Here is a 20,167-nt window from a genome sequence, read left to right as displayed (position 1 = left end):
AAACAACATGGACAAGCTGGAATGCACAGCTAAGGAACAGGGTGGGGGTCACTGGATGGAAAATTACTAAGAGAAAACATATGGGGGATCTAACTAAATTGACCTAACAGGATCTTTTCTGAAAACAGGCCAGGGTAATCAAACATCACCTGGGGGATGATGGAGGCTGAGAAACCCAATTAACTTAATTAACCCAATGAAGGGTGATCAGATATGGAGGATGGGGGCCTCTTGCTAAACTGACTTAGCAGGGTTCCTGCTAAAACTGGATTTTTACAAGGAACTGCACAGATGGGCCTAGAAGACACAGGGAGCCTAACTAAAGTTTGGTCAAGTAGAGAATCTTCGTCATTCACACAGACCAAGTTCAAGTTCCTTATATTCAAAATCTAAAATGCTCAAAGGGGTTGTCCAGACCATAAAAATGACAATATAACTTTCACTTGTTGAGGGCTTCCCCTGTGTCACACACTGTATTAAATATGTTTTTCTGTATCATTGCATTAAATACAATTCTATGAGGTAAACACTAATATTATCCCCATTTTCACACAGGGGAAACAGCCACAGTTATCAAGAAATTTGCCCAAGTTCAGAAGGTGGTTCATCTGAGATTCAAACCCTGTCAATCTGACATCAGGGCCCACCACAGACATACACCAACGCCAGTCTGTCTTCAAGTATGGTTCCTAGACTACCTGCATTAGGATTACTCAGAGCGCGTATTTAAAGTGCAGATTCCCAGAGTTCACCCTCATTTACTGAAGCAGAAATTTAGTGTGGGGATTAAACTGCAGTTTAATAAAGTGGAGGAGGATATTTCAGGAGAGACCAGACATACCATTTTCTTGGGAATACACCCTCACCCTTATGTTCACTATTGACCAAAATAGACGCATCCCGTCAGTGCTAATATTATTTCAATCCTTCACAGTAAAAGGAGAGACAATACAAGGAATAAAGAGAAGGAAGGACAACAGGAAAAATGGACAAGACTCAGGACACCATTCGCCCAGTCTTCCCTCTCCTCCATACCCAGTTGGAGCCACTAACTTCATAAAAGCACATCAACGGTAAACAAGTTTTGCAAAATTGGCTCACGGAATATTGTAAGTAATTCTTCCCCTTGTCCACCTTCGGCATGTGGCTTAGAACTCCAAGGAGATAAGTTCTCCCTATGTAAGTTCTTTAACAATTTCAGACACATCCTGTGAAAGCACTTTGAGCTCTAAGAAGAACCTAGAGAATAACAAGAAGTTATTAAGTGGAGGCCCCATTTCACCTTTTCTCCGCATTGCTTTGCTTTCTCTCATTCTGGAGAGACTTTTTCATTTTATTCTCACATTTGAGTTTGTTTGGATTTTTCCCCCAAAAGAAATGCTTTCTTGCAGCTCCTTCACTGACTTGTGTTTTATTTATTATACTTCACCCCCCATTAGGTTTCTCCCTGGAAAGGTTTCATCTGTATGTTGCAGATTCACCTCTCTCCTGACCCGCCACTAGGAGATGATGGGCAGCTGTCTTCATTATTTGTCAGTTACACTCCACCCGCAAGAACCACATTTCCACAGAAAGGGAGAGGCGGAATAATAACCATGAATGCTTAAGTTCAGAACCTGGCTCTTATGAGCAAGACGAGATCATGCCCAGCTTTACAATTCTATCCTAAATCTACTCCGTTGCGTTGTTGTTTTTAACAGGTCCAGAATCCATTTTCTGCAATAGCTGTGGTTCCTAAAGCCAACAGAGAGGGGACAGAAATCTCTGAACTCAAGAAATCCTAAGACTTAACTGGGCACATGGTAGACCAAGCCCATCAGAAAAACAATTTCACAAAAATTTTTAAGTCCCAATATTATAATATCTCTCCCGATTTCCTCTAAATCTCATTACTTCCAGCTCCACGAACTGTCACCACAGCAACCCACCCAGGGATGGGGAAGACATTATCTCACATGGAATATGTTGGGGGTCTTACTCATCATTTGTTATTTCATAATTTACATCACCACCAAATAAGCCTCAGCCAGACCTGTGATTTATACCAACGCCAAACAGGGACCTAAACACATATTTTAAACCCTAAATACCCATATTTAATATATCTTATCAAATATGCTACCCCAAGCCAGCCTGCAGCACAGACATCTTAAGACAGTAGGAAACAAGAGGAAAGCCATTTTGCAAATATATGGCCATTCAAAGTGATTCTGCCTTGAGGAAATAATGTCAAATACAAAGTAGAGAATGTTGGGTAGGACGAATTGGAAAACTGTCTTGCTTCTGTTTCTTCCAGTTCTGTTTGAATATTAAGTCTAAACTTTTGACTTATTATTCTGCAACTCATTTTCCTAACTTGGACTCCTAATGCAACAAGTGGAGCAATGAACAATGTTCTGTTGTTACTGTTTTCACTAGAGATAATAAATGAATGAGAATCACCTCCCTCAACCAACCAGTACCATTTGGCCGTTTTGCTAAAATGGGTGGTTAAATTACAATAATTTTGATAAGAAAGGAATTTTTCACATTGATATTATGTAATAGGAAAACTCTGCCTATCCCTGGAATAGGCATGTATTGTGTTGACCCTTAATGACCCACAGCTTACTAATCCTCCTGGACCCAGGTGAGGACTGTTCTCAGCGTCCATGACACAAAACTGAGTAACAGCCTATCTCAATAGGGAATTTGCAGTCCACTTTTGATACAGAGATTGACATGCAAACTTTTTACCTTAGACAAAACTCGTTCTCAGGCTCGATCTAGCTCTCTTGTTTTCTATTTGGGGAACCTAAGGTTTCTTTCCAGAGGGATGTTTGGACTGTTTAAATGGCCCTTGGGTCTGTTCTGTGACAGACCCCACCTACTCCTTTGATTCTATTACACTGTTCAATAGATAAGCATAACTTCTCATGGGTTGAGACATCCATCTATCTATCCATCTACAAAGATATTCTTCCATCCATCCAACAAATACTTCAATACTTCCCAACCTTTTTAACATCATAGCACACTTAGTCAATTATTTTTTCATACTGCAGTAAACAGATGAAGCTGCTAGAGGTGGGAAGAGACTGGCTCTGGAAACCTGACAATTTCTATCCCTGCCTGGACTCCCCCCAAAGGCTGAGCAATCAGTAACTCAGCACACCTGTAACCCATCAGGACACACGTATGTGCCAAGACATTGGGGGGGAGGGAGGAGAAGCTCTGAGCTACTGCATTTGAACCAAGAACCAGGCTAAACCATGAGGATATAAAATCAACAAGCATGGTTCTGGCCCTCATGGAACTTACAGCCAAGTAAAGACAAACCATGAACTAATTACTTCAAGAGTAACAAGTGTTACAAAAGGGAAATTGTGGGGGCGGCTTGAGCACATAACAGGAGACCTCCCTAATCTGGGAAGCCTATTAGAGCTCAGTGAACCCTAGAAATGACCCAGAACAACTGGGTCATGACTGAGCACTGTGAGAAGGTGAGAGGTGTATTTAGAGAGGTGACCCTCCACAAAGGACAGCTGTGCTAATCTCTTCACCCTCTCTTTTTGAAATTGTCATGATATCTGACTCCTTACTCCAAGATCATTAGCCATTGCATCACTGTTGCAATATAAGATACTTCCCAAGCATAAGGTAATTTTCCAAATACTTTACTTTTACTTCACATTTACATATCATTTACATGTTATCTATTACAAGAAAACATCACCACCCTCATTCAAAAGCTGCAGAATACTGAAAAGTGGACTAATGCTGAACGTGGAGTACTTAATGGACGCAATCCAGTATGCTAAGCATATTTACATGAACCTTTTGAATCCTCACAAAACTCTGTAAAATAGGTACTGTGTGGTTCCCTATTTACAGATGGGGAAACCAAGATTGAGGCAGAAAATAACTTAGCAAAGGTTGCAAGTGGCAGAGCTCAACTTGAACGCAGGCAAAAGGAAGCCAGAGCCCCGGCAAATACCATCAGGATGTACTGCCCCCATTTCGGTGAGACCAGAAAAACCCAAGACTACACGGAAGAATTGATAGCCAACATGAGCATTGATTCTCCAGCCAAGGCACTCACTCACTGAACAGTCATGACTGCAAACACTTGGTTTTCTGGATCTAAAACCACAGCTCCATGTTGATAATACTGGAAGGTTTTTAATATGACACCCTTACATTCAGAAAGGTAAACAGATGCTTGATTTCTACGGGCAGAAAGTACAAGAAATTGATACAGAAACGGAAGCAGCAATGTACAAAGCCAAGTAAAACACTGGAATCACAGACTCACCATCTGGAAGTGACCTCTCGGGAACAAGAAGAGAGCTGTTGACTCTTCTGCAGCGTTAGCTCTGGCAGCTGAGAGTCAAGCTCTTAGAGTGGGATTATTCATGGCTGTTCTCAAGCTTGAGTGTGATCAAGTTCGAATCACACTTGAGGAATCACCTCTGAGAATCACCTGGAGGGCTTGTTAAAACACAAATTGCTGGGTCCCACCCCCTAGAGCTTGCGATTGGTAGGTCTGAAAATCTGCGCTTCTAACGAGCTCCTCGGTGATGATGATAATGCTGGTCCAGGGCCACACTTCCAGGTCTAGACCAAGCTCCTCGTTTAAAGATGGAGAAACTGAGGCCTAGCGAGAGGATGTGACTCGCCCAGCATCACACTGCCAGTTCCTGACACAGCCAGAAGTCAGGCTTATGGTCACTATTATTTCTCCTCTCCCTCCTTTCCCCATTTAATTTTTTCCATACATTGTTTTTCCTTTATAACAACTGAAAGCTTGTCCATCACGAGAATAAGTGTGTGGAGTTAGGGAGTGATCACCCTGAAAAATAGAGTAGGCCCATGCTTCTACAATAACCTATCCTGAAGTCATACTTAAATGCTCCCTAGCGTTTTCACTCTTACCTTTAACAAGCACTCTCATGCATTCTACTTTGCCTAAGTTCGATACCAAGGACGTTAATGGAAATCCTCGTGTTTGGAGTCAGGCATCCTAGTTTTCCGTGCAAACCTTAAGGCTCGTGTTGCTTCTCCGTGTGATTCTCACAGGCTGTGGGTCAGAGAAAACAAGAGGCCGTGTTCAGCCTTAGCTTTGCCTTGGACTTTCGGTCCTCTCTTCTAGCCTCAGGTTATTTTTTTCACTCCAAAATGAGTTAAGCATTACCTCTAAGGTCCCCTTTACAACTCCAACTTTCTAAAGTGCTGAGCAGAAGTGGAAGCAATGTGCCTGAAACCAAAGGAAGCCTGAATGACAACGAATTTTGTTTAAATAGCACTCTCATTACACACAACCACTGGGAAAGAAACACACAGTTCCAGGAGAATAATGTCACGGTGATGGTGGTGAACAGAAGGCAGGAAGAGAGGTAGGGAGCCACTTGGGGCTGGGTCTGAAAAGATGAGGGCAAATGAATCAGCACATTCACAGCAAGTCATTCTGTTTATCCCACTTGCCCTTCCTTCCAATGTATAAATAGATCCATGACACAAGTGAGGACTTTTTAATACCCCTTTCTTTTATAATGATCTCTCATTTACACCTGGGCAAAAAGCCCAGCGAGGCAAAGCATGCTTGAGCATTTTTACAAGAAAAGACACTGTGAAGGGACAGAGGTTATTGCTCATTAAAGGAAAATCCTCTCCCTGTGTCGCAGCAAAACATATGCCAACCCGGAATATTATGAAGCCAAATTCATCCCCGTTTAGGTAAAAGGATGAAACCGTCAGAGACTACAGCGCTAATATTTTGGAATTCAGACCTGTCAAGGAAGAAAGGAAACTATCTTAGGTGCAGAATCTGAGTGTCAAGGTCAGAAGCAAGCGGGTCCTTATTCTATTCATTTTTCCACAGGTACAAAAAGATTACATCTAGCAGATGGAGGCTTTTAGGATAAAATAAGCTCCTGTGGCTTCATTTACTTGTAACAACAAGAAATATATGGCTACAGATGGCCATCTGTTTCTTAATTTTAAGGTAGAGGGCAAAGAAAGTTTTTCAACTTTAGTTTTGGGATTTTACTAAATAATTATTATTTTTAAGCACAGACATCATTAATAGCTCCCATACTGCACTGTCATCTAAGGCCTCACATATTGTAGGAGGGGTTTGGTCAAAATGATTAAACCAGGTGTCAACATATACAAGGCAACAGCCCTTTAAAAAAAACAAAACAGTGAGCGTGTTTGCAAATTAGCAGCTGAGCACCCATTCCTGTTAAGAGCTCAATTTGCGTTAGCGCGTTTGCCTTCTTTGCTTTGAGTGATATATTCACAACAAACTGGAAGTTTCAGGGATTATGGGAGATGAAAAGCTGATGAGATTCACTGTCTCTACCTGAGACTTCCAAATCACTTCCAAGGTAATTGAGAATAGAGAGTCAGGACCTGACTCCAGAAAGAGATGTGCCCTTTGTGATTAACTGAGAACTTTTAAGTTGAAGCCCTGCAGAAATTGAGATCCAGATCTTCCCACCTGGCTCCTGAGATGTAGACTATGCTGCTGTGGGACAATGCTTGGCACCTGTTTGGATGGGAGGAGCAACACAGGTAAGATGCAGAGCTGGAGAGAATGGTTAAAGTGCCAAGGCGCTAACCAAAGAGATACGGTGCGACTGTACTGAGAACAGAAGGACTCAAGCCAAGCCTCACTCGGGTGGTGCCGCTCCTGATTTCTTCTCCAAATGCATCATGGCACACCAAGAAGCTCAAAGCTCCTCCAGCCTATCATGTCCTCAGTGAGACACTTACAATTGGAAGACCTGGTACAGCAAAACAGGACAAACAAAAATGCTGTCAATATATCCATGCCACGAACCTTAGGGGCATTGACCAAAATTCAAAGGAATGCGATTTAGCTAGTTAGATGCTGTCTGGGGTTTACCAAATGCCAATTTTAGAAGTCAGGCTACACAACCATCTTGGAAAATCCTCCTGAAGGCTGAGAGCAGGGGATCCCAAGATAGACTCCCAGTTTTCTCTTCCCCCCAGCAGAGAATGGCAAGAAGGACACAATATCCCAACACGCTTTGCAGTCATCCATCTCTTCTTACTGTTGTCACTGAAAGGGAATGGATTGAGGACATGGGCGATAACTAAAACAGCTTTGGTTCATTTCTCTGATGGAGGTCTGCAAATCAGTAAACTAACATGACGAAACTAAATTATCTAGAGAGCAGCATTCTTCCTCCTGAAGCAAATTAACAGATGCAAAAGACAAAATTCCCTACTTCACAGTGGTATAGTTCATCCCAACTTGCTGTAAGATGGACACATCCTAAAATACGCTCATCTCTTCAGACACATATTAGGATGAAGCATTTAAATGACCTGTGTCCTGGAAACTAAAGATCTAAACTTATTACTGACTCAGAGGAAAGACATGATAGGCTTTTGTAACTGAAGTAGTACCACCAGTCGTACAGCAGAACTAATGGGAGGCTTACTACTTCGCCCTGCTGACCCATGCCACTGCACACCCGCTCTGCTTTCTTCTTATGTTGGGACAAAGATCTGTCCTCCTGTAACTTCAGAAAAGCAAGCCTGACTTGCTCTAAAGTAACCTTGGAGCTCCATGAATCAGTTTTCACAGGTCTATCCTTTGCACCAATATTTATAACACGACTATGTCTACACTAAACTTGTGGTGGCCGTTAACACCACTTCAGGCAAAGCAATGGTGACCCATTACTTCTTAAAAACAAATCGATCTGAGGGGTGGAATTTTGTTGATTCTTAGCATTTATGGGTGTTCTGAGAACCAATATTTTGAGATTCTGCAACTGTGAAGTTCTCTACAGTAGCAACTAGCTATAGGTGGCTGTTTTCATTTAAATTCATTGAAGTTAAATAAGATTTTAAATTCAGTTCCTTATTTGCTATTATATTGCTATATTTCAGGTCCTCAATGGCTGTGGCTAGTGGCTACTATACTAGACAGAATAGCACAGAACATTTCTATCATTTCAAAAGTTGTTAGATACAGCTGCTTTAGAAGCTTAATTTGGAAGGAATCTTTCAGGACTCTCTAGTGCTACTTGCCATTTAGAACTTCCTGTATAAAACCCCTAACAGTCTGAAAATAAAATTTTTAAAAGTATAAGCTAAGATGTTTAAGGCCTTTCTGAGAGCAGTTTATCAAAGTGGTTAAGACCCCAGCTTTGAGGGTTTGAGCATCATTCAAAACCTAGTTCTTCTACCTGCTGGCTGTGTAATAGTAGCTTGTCACCTCTTCTCTAAGCCTTGGTTTCTTCACTGTCCACAGCCCATTCACAGCCTCTCCCCACTTCCTTCTTCCATAGTAACAGAGCCCAATATATTTCAGTAGTTAGAAGGGTGGACCCCACTCCAGATCCTGGAAATGCAGTTCTGTAATGGGGTGTTAGAGGAACTCTGCTGGGGAGGATATCCCTGCCCAGTAAAAAGACAACACCTTGTGAAGAGCAGAACTTTGATACTTCCATCCCCTTCTTGTCTGCTATGTGGACATAATGCCTAAAGCTAGTTTATGTGAGAAAAATAAACCCCTATATTTAAGCTTCCATTAAGTATTGTTTACTGTTACCTACATCCAAAAGCACTCCAAACTGATATTTCATCTTCTATCAGTATTAAGTTTAGCTGTTTTAATTCCACTCCTGGGTGTATAGCGCTAATCCAAAAAAATACATGCACCCCAATGTTCATAGCAGAATTATTTACAATAGCCAAGATATTGAAGGAATCTAAATGTCCATCAACAGATGAATGGATAAACAAGTGGTGTATATATATATATATATATATATATATATATAAAATGAAATATTACTTATCCATAAAAAAAAGAAATTCTGTCATTTGCAACAACATGGATGGACCTGGAGGGTATTACACTTAGTGAAATAAGTCAGACGGAGGAAGACAAAAACTATATGTTATCACTTATATGTGGAATCTAAAAAATAAAACAAATGAATGTAACAAAACAGAAACAGACTCACAGTTACAGAGAACAAATTAGTGGTTACCAGTGGAGAGAGTGGGAAGTGGGGAGGGACAAGATAGGGGTAGGGGATTAACAGGTACAAACTACAATGTATAAAATAGATAAGCTACAAGGATATATTGTATAGCACAGGGAATATATCTAATATTTTGTAAAAACTTTAAATGGAGTTCAATCTATAAAAATATTGAATCACTGTGTTGTACACCTGTAACTAATATACTATTATAAATCAACTATATTTTAATTTAAAAAAAAGTTTGGCTGTTTTAACCAATGACCTCAAATAATGAAAGTTATAAAGGTAGAAGCTTATTTCTACCTCAGGTAAAAGAGATCTGAAGTAGACAGTCAAAAGAAGGTACAGGGGCTTCCCTGGTGGCGCAGTGGTTGAGAGTCCGCCTGCCGATGCAGGGGACACAGGTTCGTGCCCTGGTCCAGGAAGATCCCACATGCCATGGGGCAGCTGGGCCTGTGAGCCATGGCCACTGAGCCTGCGCATCCAGAGCCTCTGCTCCACAATGGGAGAGGCCACAACAGTGAGAGGCCTGTGTACCGCAAAAAAAAAAAAAAAAGAGGGTACAGCTCCATGGTCATCAGGGCCTCTGCCTCTACTCTCTTTCTGCTCCATCATTCCAGCATTTGGCTTCCATCCTCAAACTTATCTCACATTCCTAGGTGGCTACTGGAGTGCCAGCCATCACAAAGGCATTCCAGGGAGCAGGAAGGATCAGCACTCCAGGGAAGGACAAATGGGCACTTGTTCCATATGAATTAGCTCCATTTAAGTAGCCAGTCTTCGAAGCTCCTCACAATTCTCTCACTTACAGCTCATCTATCGGAACAGCCACGTGGCATAACTGGTTGCAAAGCAACCTGGGAATGTAGTCTTTCAGCCGGAAGTCATTGACACCCTAGTAAAAATAAGAGTTCTGCTATTTAGGAATAATAAGAGAATGATGTTGGAGTGACAACTAGTGTAAGATAAAATCAGCTAATACAAGTAAAGTGTTTGGCACAGTGCATGATATATAGTAAGCCCTGAAAAAAAGCTGAGAGTAGGCTAGGAAGGGAGAAAAATATCTTGTTATCTTCACTTTTGAGTTGTTATATAACCAGTTAGTCTTTGTTCCATTAATACTGTGTTTCCCAAACTTTAGTCATTTGTGATTTTCCCACATTCATATACCATCTGTGCTATTATTTAATATTTTCTCTAAATCCATTTGACTTTTCTTTGACGTATAGTTGGTGTATGATATTATATAAGCTTCAGGTGGACAACATAGTGAAATCACCTGACTTTTAAACTTAAATTTAAGTAAACCATTTCCATAAACAGGAAACCAATATTGTCCTCATAAAAATTATAACTGTTATAAAAATGTTCATTTGGGATAGTCCCTAAAACCATCTCACGTGCCATATTTTAGAAAATATTTCTCTATTGAATGCTCTGGAATAAATGACTTTTGTGACTGATTGCCTCAAGTTTGCTATGGTCATTAATCAATCTCTGCTGCTACTTATTTGCTTCATCTAACACTGTAAGAAAGACATTATTCCTTAAATATCGTTAGTAATTAGCAAAACTGGCTTTTCTTTAGGTTCAACCAATCTTTAATAAAAATTGATAGCAAGAGGAGTATGGTTACGGGACTTAACAGAAGGCTGATGCATTCAGCAGATTTTTATTTTCTCTTTTTTTAAGATCTAGACAGAATTCTATTGAGTAGTTATTAAACACACCGTCAACTTCAAGTACATTCCATATCTTCTCTTTTCTGCCTCTAATTGATCTGTATTTAACTTTCCCGGAAAACTCCTTGACATGACATTCTCGCATTGCTCCACATGCCCTATGTTCTCGTCAGAGCAGGCGTGGTATCTTCAAGGCCCCATGCCATTCCTTATCTGCTACTGCCATCTTGATTCCCTCATAGGTAAACTGGTAATTTTGCCTCTTGTCCCATTTAACCACTGTCTGTCACCAGGATAAAATAAGACCATATTGTGAAAGTTCTCGGAAAGGTGCGAAATGGTATACAACGTAAGACGATATTGTCATCTAAGTCAACTGCCTTCGTGATGAAGTGGTTCCGAGTGCAGGCTCCATACCCAGCGTACCTGGCTCACCACCTTTCATGTGCTGTGTGACCTTGGGAAGTTACTGTACCTCTCTGTGTCTCAATTTCTTCCTTTGTAACATGAGGATAGCACTTAATACCACACGGGTATTGTGAAGATCCAATGGATTAATACACATAAAGCACCTAGAACAGTGCCTGGCACACAATGAGCTCTCAGAACCTGTTAGCTATTATTGTTATTATTACTGTCTCCAAAACTGGGCTCTGGAGTCAGGCAAAATTTGGCTTCAGATCCTAGCCCCCGGATTCTGCAGTGATATGTAAATAGGTCACGAATCCATATGCCAAGGAAGTGGTACTTCTTTGTCCATCTCCCTGACAGACCAGCTCTTTCCTCCCAGCCCTCGCGCCCTAGGGAGCGGGAAGCAAGCAAACAACAGAACCTGGGGAGAGTCTACCTCAGCACACCTGGACTCACACAATAACTTAAAATTCCTAAGGTAAGGCTCACTTGCTTTAAATATCAATGTTCTGTCATACATTTCCACTCCTCCCCTGCTCCTCTCCAAGATGCTGGCAGGGAACATGGGAGGCGGCAGGATGTAAATCTCAAGTGGAGAAGTAAGCGTCTGCTTAGGTTTTATGACCTAGGCACCTTCCTGGGCTCAGTCTAGTCCCTGCCCTGTGACAAGAGTACCCCTGGTTTCAAGTTGGCTTTTGAGTAGAGCCAGCTGGTTGGGAACCTCATAGTTACTCTGTCCCTGAGTGTTCTGCTACTGCTGAAATCAGTGCCTGATACACACCACAGGAAGGTCTCTCTTCTGATGACGGCCTAGAGAGGTTCTCTAGTCGACTTGATTCTCACTCCAGCTCTTGCTAAAGCTGCTGTGTCATGGCTTCTATCAAAGCCCGGAAGTAGGCAGTCTACGCACAATCTCTGCAGCGCAGAGCTGATGTTCCCTCAAACCATCAGGGAACACCCTAAGGAGCATGCAGGCATGCCGGGAGTCCCTCCACACCACAAGGACACTGAAGCCACCTTAGGAAAGCCAGACATTCGCCTTCTCTCCGCTAACCATGCTGGGCTACCAAGTTTCCTTTTATGCAGCTGTTACCAGTTTGGAGCGGGGAAGACTGGAGGCAAGCTCTGCCCAGAGCCCCAAATGTGCCTCAAGTCCAAAGCCCATGAACTTGTCACTCCTCAACTAACCCTATCACCCCTGCTCGCTCCAACCCAAAGTCCACATGGGGAGATGGGGGCCCACATGCTCAGCCCTGTTGCGGTTGCACTTCTCCCCACTCAAGCCCTGGCCAGAGAGCAGGTTCCTACATTTCCTATCAAACTTGGCCATATCCTCCCGGGGTGGGATGCCAAAGAGCCTTGCCAACAGGTGGAAGAGGTATCTTCTTCAACTATGGAAGAAACGAAGATCTAAATCTTCCAAGCTTTCCTCTTGATATGCTAAAAATAATAAAAAATAAATAAATGTACTACCCTCTTCCATTTTCCTCTCCCTACACTCCTTCTTCTAAAACCTGGCTTTTAATCTTACTACCTTGTCCCTAAATCTTACATTGAATATCAGAAGCTGATTAGCTCATTAGCTTTGCATTTCTGCTATAATGTTCCTGATACCTCCCCCTCCCACCATACAAAGTTATTCCAATACTATTGACTATATTCCCTATGCTGTACATTACATCGCCATGACTTATTTATAACTGAAAGTTTGTACCTCTTAATCCCCTTCACGTATGCTGCCCACACCCGACCCCCTCCCCTCAGGCGACCACCAGTTTATTCTCTGTATCTATGAGCTTGTTTCTGTTTTGTTTACTTTGTTCATGTCTTGTTTTTTTGCATTTCACATTTAAGTGAAATCATATGGTATTTGTCTTTCTCTGTCTGACTTATTTCACTAGACCTTCTAGGTCTACCCATGTTGTTGCAAACGGCAAGATTTCGTTCTTTTCATGGCTGAGTAATATTCCATTGTACATATATACCACATCTCTATCCATTCATCTATCGATGGACACTTAGGTTGTTTCCATATCCTGGCTACTGTAAATAATGCCACAATGAACACTGGGGTACATGCATCTTTTTGAATTAGTGTTTCATTTTCTTCAGGTAAATACACAGAAGTCAAATTGCTGAATCATATGGTAGTTCTAGTTTTCATTTTTTGAGGAATCTCCATACTGTTTTCCAAACTGGCTGCACCAATTTACATTCCCACTAACAGTGCACCAGGGTTCCCTTTTCTCCACATCCTCACCAATGCCTAATATTTACTGTCTTTTTGATGACAGCCATTCTGGCAGGTGTGGGGTGATATCTCATCATGGTTTTGATTTGCAGTTCCCTGATGATTAGTGATGCTGAGCACATTTTCATGTGCCTGTTGGCCATCTCTATATCTTCCTCAGGAAAATATCTATTCAAGTCCTCTGCCCATTTTTTAATTTTTTTTTACTGTGGTATAGTTAATTTACAGTGCTGTTAGTTTCCAGCATACAGCAAAGTGATTCAGATAGATGACAGATAGATAGATAGATAGATAGATAGATAAAGATATTCTGTTTCATATTCTTTTCCATTATAGTTTATTATATCTGTCCATTTTTTATCAGATTGGTTTTTTTGCCATTGACTTGTATGAGTTCTTTATATATTTTGGATATTAAGCCCTTATTGGATATATCATTTGCAAATATCTTCTCCCATTCAGTAGGTTGCCTTTTCATTTTGTTGATGGCTTCCTTCACTGTGCAAAATCTTTTTAGTTTGACATAGTCCCATTTATTTATTTTTGCTTTTGTTTCCCTTGCCTGAGGAGACAGATCTAAAAAAATATTGCTAAGACCAAGGTCAAAGAGCATACTGCTTACATTTTCTTCCAGGAATTTTATGGTTTCAGGTATTAAGGTTCATAATTTTTTGAGCCTCAGTTTCATTATCTGGAGAAAAAGAAATTACAATGATTCTAAATCACAGAGTAACTGGAATGATTAAAATTTTGTGTATATACAAAGACTTGTAAGCAAATAGTCACAGCAGCATTATTCATAATAATCCAGAACTGGAAACAATCCAAATGCCCTTCAGTTGGGGGAAAGGACAAACAAAATGTTGCATATCCTCACAGTAGAATATTATTTGGCAATAAAAGTGGCTAAATTACTGATACATGGTACAACGTTGATGAATCGCAAAAACATGCTAAGTGAAAGAAGCCAGATTCAGAAGACCACATATTGTATGAATCCATTGATATGCAGTGTCCAGAAAAAGGGAAATCCATAGAGACAGAGAGTAAGGCAGTCTAGGGCTGCAAGCGGTAGTGAAATTGACTATTAATGGGCATAAGAAAACATCTTGGGGTAATGGAAATGTTCTAAAGCTGGTTTGAGATGATGGCTGCACAACTCTATAAAGTTACTGAAATCACTGAATTGTACGTTTGTGATGAGTAAACATTATGATATGTAATTACACCTGAATAAAGTTATTTTAAAGTGTTTTTGGGTGTGAGTGTTTTTACATGCACAGGGAGAAATTTATGTGCATTCACACACATACACACACACACACACACACAGTGCCTAGCACAGAGTAAGCACTTCAAAGATGCTGATCACATCTGTCATTATTACTGAAATGTTTAATTATTGTTATTAAATCTCTCATTTTCACATCCTTTACATAGTTACTGCCCTAAAATACTTGAGAGGCTATTTATGTTTAGAGGATTATCTGCTTGGTTAAAATGCCTATTATCAAATTCTTAGTATCTTCAAATATTCTAGGAGCTACAAAGAAGTTTAATAAATGTCCTCATTATTTTAATGTACTTTATAATAATAGATGAATAGATATTGGTAGACTATTATTAGAATTCTCAAGCACTCTATTGCCTGTTGTGAAAGTCAATTTTCCAAATCACAATACTTGAGACTAAAAATAAATAAAAAATTAAAGCGTTTGGCACACCTGCTTCAATCAGGTGCTGTTGCCTTTTTATAGGATGTTAATATTTTTACCCTTCCCTTTAGCTCTTAATAAAAGATGCTTCCTCCTTAATGTTTAAAAGCATCACTACATCACCTACTTAGAGTTTACAGCCGTTTTGTTCCATTCATAAGATAATGTCTGTTTTAGCAGAAAAAGAAATGTGAGGCACACGTGCACCTCTCATTAACCAAGTACTCAGGCACATCCTCACACTCTTTCCTGAAGGAAGCTTTTTTGTTTCACGTTAGGTATGATTGACCTTCGATCTACATTCGTCAGGGTCCAAGGCCTTGTTATACTTCCTCTTCATTCAGCCAGTGTCCAAAACTCATTCCTTTTGTCTCCCCAAACTGGTCTTTTCCCTCTAGCCAGCCAGGTTCCTAACTCCCCGGTCCCCTGAGCCACACACATTCCCTCCTGCTCACCTCCCACCATTGAGGTCTTACTCCTGCCCTCGACCCTACCACGAGTGCCTTCACTCCTCCTAGGGTAACAAAGCGCTTGGTGGCCTGCTTCAGCCCCCTCTCTGTGTCCTTCCAGCTCCATCCTTTTACCTAACACTCCAGACAATTCATCCCCTGTCATCTGGCATGCATTTATTTCAGAATAAGCAGCATTTTTTTCCCCTCCAACATTAATTAGGTTACAAGATTCTCAAAGACAGCAACCAGGGCTTCTAGTCCTTTCAGAGTTCACTGGCTCTAGCCTGAAGAATTCATCTCCCACTGCACACTCGCTCACGGGTGCATGCTTACTAAGGAAACGGCATGCTGAACTGCCCACACCATTTAATCAATCTCTCTCCCTCACACACGCCCGCACACACGCACGCACACACTTGCTCTTGCTCTCTCTCTTAGGTGAATTCTCCTAGTTCAGTGTTTCTCAAAACCTCCTCCCCAGCAACAGCATCACCTCGAAACTTGTTAAAAATGCAAACTCTTAGGCCCCACCCCAGACCGACTGAATCTGAAAAGGCACAGACCAGCAATTCATGGTTTAAGCAGCCCTCCAGGTGATCCTGCATGCACTTAAATTGGAGAACCACCTTCCGAAACGTCTATTCCATTCAACACCACTGTAACTGAGATCAGTGTAGCTACACCCTTCAAAATCCTCACTCTATTACCCATACTTCCAAATTGTCAGCTGCCCCGTTAAAAAGACCTCCGTCACCCTGCAGACACTTTGCCTTTATGGTAGCCAGACAACCACAAAATAAGAGAGAAAGCAAATCAACTGGTTAACTTCCCAAAAGTGTTTCCAGAGCTGAGCTGACATTATTAATGATCATCACCAGAGATGCTGATGCTGCAACAGTACCTTTGGTGAAAACCATCTTAGCCTGTGCTCCTTTGGAAACAGAGGTGGGAAAGGGTCAGCATCTGCCAGATGGCGAAGGACTGGTCTAACAAGAAAGAGAATTTGCTGCAAAGCTTTGAGCAGGACTTAGAAAGTATAAAGCAGTGATTTTCAAACTTTTTATTTAAAAAAAAAAAGTGGAGAAGAGGGCATAGAAGATCTCTTTCAAACAGCAGACACGATGGATATACTAGCAGAATATAATATTTTTAATTAAAAAAAATCTTTTTAGGGTATTGCTCTTATTTGAATATTTGGAGCCTCTAAGAAGACACTCCCTCACCTTTCTGTGGTCTGCAAAAATATATATACTTTAAAATTCTTCTAAAAAGAAAAACAGTGGAAGTAAATACATTTGCCTGAACAAGGCAAATTTTTACAGATATTTGGAGGGAGGGATATTGGGATGCAGGTAAATGAAAGCTATAAACACTTATTGAACCCCTCTTGCATGTAAGCTCTCTGCTAAGAGCGGATCAACACCTCCACACCCAGCCACCACTGTTTCTCACCAGAACTATTGCAAGAGCTTCCTAACGGCTTTCCCTGTTTCCATTCCTGCCCTGCACACAACAGCCAGAGATACTGATGAAACATACATCAACACACCTCATTCCCCTGTTCAATGCCCCACCCAAAACACTGCCATCACACTCAGAATAAAGTCCACAGTCCTAACCTTGACCTACTCCACCCTTGCTGATCTGTCGCCTTCCCTCCTACCTCTAACCTCCTGTCCTACGACTCCACCCTTTCCTCACTCCACTCAGCACACACCAAGCACATTCCTACCTCAGGGCTTTGCATCAGCTGTTCTCTCTGCCAGGAACACTCTTCCAGATCACCACATGGCTGCTTTCCCCATTTCCTTCGGTCTCTGTTCATATGTCACCATGGCAGAGAAGCCTCCTACAGAAAACAGCACATGTGCACACAGCCCTCCCTTCACTTTCTCCCCCTTTATTCTCCCTTGTTTTTCTTCATGCCTGATGTATCATAATCTTATTTTTTAGCCTTATCCTCCTTCAACAATATTAGCTCTATACGAGCAGAGATTTTCTGTTTTGCTCAGTGCTATATCATCAGGACCTAGAATAGTGCCTAGCACATAGGCGGTGCTCAGTAAATATTTGCTGGATGAAACAGTTGTTAAGGGGATGAGAGAATGTAAGGTGTTAAGGATACAAAAAGACAAGCTACAGATCCCTGCCCTCAATGAGCTTGCAATTGGGTTCATATGTATGTCCTTCCTCCGCTTAAAGAAATTAAAATTGCAGATGTCAATTATGCAAGGTATCTGCTTCTCATATTCACATTCAGAAAAAGCATAAACATGTTAGTGCTTGAATTATTTCTGTAAACTGTCTGTTAAGTCAAATTCATCTAGTAGAACCCATGAGGAAACTACTTTAAAATTCAGTGTCTCCTTAAAAACGAATCTGTCACCGTTCACCAGAAGTACCCACATTATTTCTCTCTGTCTGATGGAGCCAGGTGTCTAGAAGTTACTTAATAACTGATAGGTGACTTTTCTCATATGTTAGTCCCAAGAAAATGGGAGTGATGCACATTTAAGTACTTCTAACTGCAAGAAGGTCAACAAGGTCAACAAGATTTATGGTTTACCTAATGGGTAGAATACTTCACTTTATATGTGATTCCCCAGAGAGCTAGAGAATACCCAATAATCTCCCGCAAAGGCAAGCAAAGTAATTGTTACTATTAGAAATGCAGTTTGCTCATTACATCAGAGTAGCATGTCATGAAATTGACGTCAGCAATATTTTTCCTCTCTCATGGTTTGTTTTAATGAAGGTAACATTATGAAGACATTGTCTCTCACTTTAACCAGTTGTGGGATAAAATGATTTTTAAAACACCCTCCAGATAAACCTCACTCTTTGCATTTTTTGTTTCCTTGGTTGGTGTCCTTTTATACATCGGACTCACATGATAACTTAGCTTTTAGCACAAACAAGGACTTGTTGGTGAAATACTGATATTAACCAAACATTGCTTAGCAATGCCCCTGCACAACCTAAATCAGGCCATAGTTTTCAAAGGTCACCTATGAAAATATACCCAAGGATTTTAAGTCAGATCAAGTGAATGTCTAATAGGAGGATTTCTTAGGCAAACAAAGATTTTAAATATCACAAAGTTCAAATCTAAGCCTTCGTGAATTGTGGGTTGGTGTCCCGTCTCTGCACATACCCAGAGTAAGAGCTGACCTCTCTGAATGGGTTCCCATATTTCTGGGAGGAGGGCATCCACGGGAAAAATCCTGCCACGCCAAGCCAGGCAAGTGGGGCTTTTCCAATGAGAATCAGCCCTCTAGTCCTCCAAAACACTCCTGCTGTGGAGACTGGTCCAAGTATCCTCTGGACCAAGAACAACAACCACCCTGCCACTAGCCTGGCCTCAAAGACTAATCCAACAAGAACATTCCATCATGACTAACGTTCATGGCTCAGAAAGTCAGATGTCTGAATAGCTGTTAGGTGAGATGTCTGCTTTCTACACGTGGCTCTTAGAGAGAGCTCTACTGTGCTTCCGGTCCTGCTGGCTGTAACTCTAAGGAGGAGTCTCTGCTAAAAGCCTGGATGTTAAAGCCCTGTCCAAGCTAGGTGGGAAATCAGAAACTCCAGCAAGTACGGAGGGATCTAAGTTTTCCTCAGCCTTTGGGTCCTAGCCTATGGTCGTTCTGGCTGCGGGACTCTGCTCTGAGTGGTTCTGTTGTGTGGCCCCCTAAGCTAATAGTAGGGAGCAGACCCAAGGACACATCCGGAGTGACCAAGCATGTCCACTGGCAACCTCTTCAAAAAACGGGGCTGTGGGAGTTCCCTGGTGGCCTAGTGGTTAGGATTCCGAGCTTTCACTACCATGGCCCAGGCTCAATCCCTGGTTGGGGAACATCCCACAAGCCGCACGACGTGGCCAAAAGAAAGGCGGGGAGGTGTCTGTGAAGTTTTATTAGCCAGAACTTCCAAAGATAGGGACTACTGATATTGAAATAGAGGGATGGAGAGGGAAGGGAGGGAGATGTCTGTGGGTAAGAAAGAATGAAAGGCTTTTGCTGACATGTCAATTAAAAGATTCAAGCAGCTTAGGAATGTAAGATCTCTCATATTCTCTTGAGTGTAAAAGAAAGAAAACAAACAAGATCAAAGAGACCCTAAGAAGAGGGTCTATGAAGGGTCATCTTTCTATGAAGAAAGACAGAGGTTACAGATTCCTGGGAAGACTATGTTAGGGCCCTGGGGAACCTCTTCTCTCAGTAATAGTCTGATGCTCAAGTTGGTTTTTATTCTTAAAGATTTATTGATAATATTTCTGAATATATGAAGTGTATATTTTTATAGTATTTGGGACCAACAGACCTTATAAATAACAGCAAATAACATTAGGGAAAAGACTTTTAAAACATTAGAGAAAACATTAGGGAAGACTTTAGAGTACCCAAAGAGTTTTTATGGAAAAAACATATCCCAGGAGGAGGTGGCCCCAGCAAACTGCCATTATGAGTACCAGGCCCTCGCCCCGCAGCAGTTCCCCAACGGACTATTACAGCAGCATGAAGTCAATCCAATTGAGATTGGCCTTTGTTTTATGGATTTACCCTATATAAAATGTTTAATATATTCATTCTGAGCCATTTGCCTTATCAGCCTAGGACCCTCAGTGTAAGTGAAGGGAGTACTCAGC

Source organism: Pseudorca crassidens, chromosome 3 (assembly GCF_039906515.1).
Source record: "Pseudorca crassidens isolate mPseCra1 chromosome 3, mPseCra1.hap1, whole genome shotgun sequence".
Lineage (NCBI taxonomy): Eukaryota > Metazoa > Chordata > Mammalia > Artiodactyla > Delphinidae > Pseudorca > Pseudorca crassidens.
Note: the sequence above shows the minus strand (reverse complement) of the source record.